This window comes from Pseudopipra pipra, chromosome 3, assembly GCF_036250125.1.
Source record: "Pseudopipra pipra isolate bDixPip1 chromosome 3, bDixPip1.hap1, whole genome shotgun sequence".
NCBI lineage: Eukaryota > Metazoa > Chordata > Aves > Passeriformes > Pipridae > Pseudopipra > Pseudopipra pipra.
The window spans coordinates 114,433,594-114,439,609 of NC_087551.1; positions in this window are offsets into that span (position 1 = coordinate 114,433,594).

Here is a 6,016-nt window from a genome sequence, read left to right on the forward strand (position 1 = left end):
TTAGACCAGGTTGCTCCAAGCCCTGTCCAATCTGACCTGGAATGTTTCCAGAGATGGAGCATTTACCCATCCATCCAGCTAGTAAATTCTCAACTGAATCCCAGAAGAGAAGGAAAAGAAATAAATGATCTTAGATGCAATTAATCCAAACCCTCCCAGAAAATGGTCAGTGAAAATCGAATAATCTGTGGATGTCATCAAATCCAGGAGACAGAGGTTTGCATGCCCAGCCTGCCTTGTGATCCAGTGGTGAGGATCAAGGGATGGTTGCAATGCCTGCAACCTCCAACACACTGTTCCTACCTAGAGGTGATTTAAAAACAGATCCAACAAAGACCTGGCTGAGGAAAAGTACTGTGTTTTAAGCTTGTTCAGCCATGGAACAACATGGAATAAAAGGACAGTGTTGACTTTTCCAAACAATGAAAAACTTAAAATCCATTTGATAATCCTTTTCCAGTAATTTTAAGTAACAAATAAATCGAGGAGAAAATATAAATTCTATCTGTTGGGGTCTTTTTCAGAGAATTTTTATATTTTCACAGGCAAATGGACAAGCTGCTTTCCTGTCTAATCCTTTTCTCCTTTTATGAATCAAATGTCTCAAATTGTCCAGGTTTCCATAAAATACTTAGGCTTGATGAGACCATAAATACTCCTTGTTAATTATGATTGCTTTGTTATTTAAAAACTATTTTTATTCACTGAAAACAACACAGAACAAATTAAAATGAACTTTTTTTAGAGAAACATGATTAGATCTTGCAAAATGATGATTCATCTTCCTTGCTAGAAACATTCACCTTTTCTGGGAAAAATTTCAAATGAAATAATTTTGTTTATGATTTCCCTGGAAGACACACCTGGATTTTTCAACCAGCTGCATTTCCAAATGTTGATGGTGATCTGTAAATTTTTCTTCTGTCTGGAAGTAATGACTTTGCAAAAATAGAAGCTACAACTACTTTTATGGGAAAAGAAGTTTCCAGTAAATATCTGTACACTGATTAATCAACAAAAGCCATAAAAACATTGACACCAGGACTATTTAGGAGAGAGAAAAGGCAGAGATGTTTAGTACTGAGTGGGATTAATGAACTACTGGGCAGGGTGGATTCTTGATAATTTAAAGTATTTAAGTCAAGTCTGGAAGCCTCTCATAAAGGCCTTCTCATCTCTCCAACAGTGGTTATGGACCTGGTGCTGAATTAATTGAGTCACATTCTCTGACAGATCTCCTGCCTTGGCTCAGGCACCTTCTACAGTGATGCCTGGATTCTTCTCATTCTTCTACATCCCCAACACAGAGAGGGCTGCAAAATAACCCTTCCAAGATAACCAGGCAAGTGTGAGGGACAGAAGGTGAAGGCTGATGTGAACGGATGTTAATGCTGCAGGTGAAGAGGACTCCAAGAGAGCTGGAGGGGGACTTTGGACAAGGGCAGGGAGCGACAGGACAAGGATATGGCTTCAAACTGACAGAGGGCAGGGTTAGACGGGACATTGGGAAGGAATTCTTAGCTGTGAGGGTGATGAGGCCCTGGCACAGGTTGCCCAGAGAAACTGTGGCTGCTCCATCCCTGGAAGTGTTCCAGGCCAGGTTGGATGGGGCTTGGAGCAATGTGGTCTATGGAAGGTGTCCCTGACCATGGCAGGGGGTGGAACAAGATGAGCTTTAAGGTCCCTTCCAACCCAAACAATTCTGTGGGATTTTGGCTAAGTATTCACACACAGGACCACAGAGCTGTGTAAATTCAAATAGCAGAGGTTTGATGGGGTTTAGAAGCCAGGACTTGCCTGCCTGCTCTAGCTTAGTCTTTTTGAGGTATTAATTTGGAATATAATGGAAGTTGAAAAGCTGGGGCCAGGCTCCCTGGCACAGCCCCGATGGAGTAGAATGACATCTGTGTGGGGTTCAGTCTTTCCCACAGATGGACTCCTGCAAATGTTCCTGTAGAGCTGCTGGTCTCTTATACTAAATGCAAACCTACAGAAGGATGACCTTGCTCTTCCAGGTCAAGGATACCACAGGAACAGCCTCTGGACCTGAAAGATGTGATGTCCACAGGTGGAAAAGCAATGCTGTATGAAGAGGACTATAATGGCTCATACATTGACCTCACATTTAGAAGATTCATATTAAAGACCTGAAATGTGAAACTTGCTGAACACATTCTTTCAGGATCCTCAAATCCCTTCCCTTCCAATTAAAGCCCTCTGTGTCCCTGATCTCTCTGCAAGTAATTGGTTTCTAAAAAAGAAGATACTTAGTGCTGTCAGTGATACTGGTGCACAGGCAAAAGAGCTTTGTAAGTAGTAGAATCATGGAATCACAGAATCATTAGGGTTGGAAAAGAACTTCAGGATCATCAGGTCCAACCTTCAACAATTCCAGTCCATACAGAAATGAGATTTCCCTCTGATTTTGTACCTAAATCCAACTCATAGAATTTTTGTATGTGTGTGTGTCTTTTCTTTGCAAAGAGGAAGTGTGAGAGAAAGCAGGAGGGCTCTCACAGGTGAATTATGAAAGAACAAGTCATTTCCCATTATTTATCATTCACAAGTTTCTTGTCTGTCCTTATTTCATGCCCAAATCTCTGTGATCCAGCTGTTGAACATCCATCTGTGCCTGTGACTTTGACATCCGCCTTGAAAATATTTGGGTTAGGACTCCCAGATTTTCCTTGGTTAAAATAATATTTCACTGAAAAAAAATTTATATGAATCTCAGTCATCAACGTCCTGAGTAAGGGACTATCAACCAGACACACAGAAATCCTTCAGAGCTACCAACATCTTTGCTGTAGTTCCCTTGATTTCCCTGGAGTTACCTGAAAAATAAATATGATTCCAAAGTATTGATGAGTGGGTTGGATCAGGAAAGTTTTCCAGGTCTCTGTAGGCCTGGAAAATATTACTTCTCTGTTCTGGATTGCATTTCCACTTGTACAGGTATGATTTGAGAGGAGCAGCACCGAGTCAGATTTATACCTGAGTTACACGGGCACAAGCAAGGGAAGGATTGGACAAACTGTGCCTAAATCTCTGATGGATTTGAGAACCTCCTCCAGAAGCTTAGGTAGCTTTTCTTTCTATCCTTAGCAACACAGTCCTGATTAACCCTCCGAGCCGTGGTCAGTCATTTTGAGGACAGTTTGATTGGCAGCAGGTAATTAATTAACCTGCTCACGCTTTTCCCTGCCTTGTACAGTGAGTTTGATCCTGTAGGTGCCTGGTTGGAAGTGTCGCTTTTTTTTTTTTTTTAATTAATATTATGTTGATTTGGTTTTAATCTCTTGGATATCCTGTAAGAAAAAGCCACCTTGAGCAAGAAGGATGAAGTGTTTCAATGTAAGTACAAAATTATGCATTGAGACTCCCCTTATTTGTCTATTAAAAGATGTATTTGGGCGAGATGGGCATTTTTGTTGCCTTGGCTGATTAACAGTAGGATCCTTTTTCAATTCTGACACTTCAGATACATTATACTAAACTTCTCTGTGTGGGAGCTGTTTATATTTCCTGCAAGGTTTTTGTGGAAGGCTCTTTATTGACATGATAAATGCAGATCTGATAGACCATCTAGCCCTGAGTAGGTAGCCAACTCTATCACCCAGAGCATAAGTAATAATATTTCTTTACATTGCCGATCCCTTCCCAATCCTGTGAAATCATTATGAAAATTATTATTGGGAAAGTATGCTATGATTTGTCCTGTATTTATTTTGTTGGTACTTCTTACAATGCGATGTAACAGCTTGAAAAATGCAGAATAAATCCTTGGGAAGCAGATTTCTATCAACATATTGTGGATCAGTTTGTCCAGTGACTACAATTTGGATTATGGGTTTGTTTGGAAATTATGCTGTTGGTGTCTGAAAGTTTTAATGTGGGACTTGTGCAGAAAAAGTTAACCTCACCTTTCTGAAAGCTGTTGAAAACTAGAGAAATGAGATATTTTTTCCCTGGAAGTGATGAGTTTGAGTGATGGATTGACCTTTAACTGGGAAATAAATAAGTGAATAATTGCTTGGTGAAATATGTGCGTGGAAAAAATAAATCATGCTGAAATCTTTTTGGTGTCCATGGATATAAAAGAAAAAAAAAAAAAAGCAGGAATCTGCCAAAATAATAGTATTCCAAATGCTGCCTAATGTATTTTCCCATCTAGCCAAGGTTTAACTTCCATTTATTACAGGAGGGAATTTGCTGTAGTACAATGTGCACCGATATTTCACTTCAAAGTTGCACAGTAAGAATATAAAGGTTTTGTTCTAAAATATGGAGAAAATCAACATTTACATTTTTTTGAATGCTGTACCTCTGGAATCAATGGCAAAATTCCCATTAATTTTGGGCACCAAACTGATCCTCCAAAGAATAATTTGTGAGTAGGATGACTATTGAAACTAGAACTTTATTCAGCTGCTGCAAGAGGGATAACCAGAAGCAAACTGAAGGAAACCTGTCATTATAAATACATTTATTGTGTTCTAACTCATTTGCAAACATTAAAAAATCTCCTTTCTTGTGAGGGGTTTTTTAAAAGTTACCATGAAAAACTGATATCAACTAAGAACATAATTTGGGAAGTAAGTTGGATGTGGTTGTTTGTAGCCAGAACCATCTTCTGTCAGCTCCAATCCTACTGTATTCCTTACTCACAATTCCAATGGCTTCCTGTCTATCTGTGAGCAGAGAGATGATCAGAATATGACTCCTCTAAGTGTCACTTATAGAGTCTCCATTTAAGTTTGAGTAATTAACTCAGAGTAAACTGTGGGATCAGCATCTGTTGGGCTCATTGCAACCAATATTTTAGCAGTTGTAAATAATATTAATATTTTTTTTATGTTAAAATCAAAGTGTCTTCTTTTTTTCGCATAGTAGCTCCATCTCATGTGAGGCCTGATTTTTTTTAGTGATTAACTTCCAGGACTATGCATAAGAAAGAGTCCAGTCCCTTCTCCACTTGCCTCCATCATGGCAAAGACTTTAAAAACACTTGTGTTCAAAAGTTGGGGTTCAACCAAACAGAAACAGCAAAGGCAGTTTATCTTTAAAAGTGGAGGACACCAACTGTTCCAACACAAGTTGGGCAGAACCTTCTCCTCTCCTCTGTGCTCACCAATTGCAAATTTTCCCACTGTTTAGGTCTATTTGAGGTCTTGTGATATTTCTTACAGTTATTTTTCCGCGTAACTGCTGTAAATTTTTCATGCAGAACTCGTGGCATGTCCACGTGCAGCTGTTCTAAAACCAGACTAACTCTGCCCTTCAGGAAGCTCAGGACTGGTTTGTGCTGCAAAGTGTAATCACTACATGAACAAATTCAGTTTTGGTTTGTTTTTTGTTATGCTCCAGTTCACGGGGTTAAAGGGTTACATGAGAATCTCAGCTCTCTGCTTGGAAAAATAAAGCTGAAATAATCACTGGCTCTGATAATTTCGGAGAAAACCTCAAAAGTATAAGCAAGGAAGACACAAAACTCCAAAGGACAACAATACACGTCTTGTGGGTTTCTCCTGGGGTCTGACTCATGCTTTTTGTGCCTCGGGGGTGACTAACACTGGCTGGATTCTCACTGGCATCTGCAGGACAGGGGTGATTTGACTGTGAGGAGCAGGGTTGTGGCCTCTTCCTGCTGTGCTTCCTCATATCTTCCTGAGCCGTGACCACCATGTTGGTACAATGTGCTCTTGACCACGCACAGATAGTAAAATTGTCGTGAGGAACACAAACCTTGCTCCTGTGTTGGTCAGGCACTGATTCTGGTGAAGGGCCTTGAGGGGAAGCCGTGTGAGGACACTGAGGGCACTTGGTGTGTTCAGCTGGAGAAGAGGAGACTGGAGGGAGATCTCACTGCAGTTACAACTTCCTTGGGAGGGGAAGAGGAGGGGCAGGCACTGAGCTCTGCTCTGTGGGGACCAGCAACAGAACCCAGGGAATGGACTGGAGTTGTGTCAGGCAAGGTCTAGGTTGGCTATTAGGAAAAGGTTCTTCTCTCAGAGAG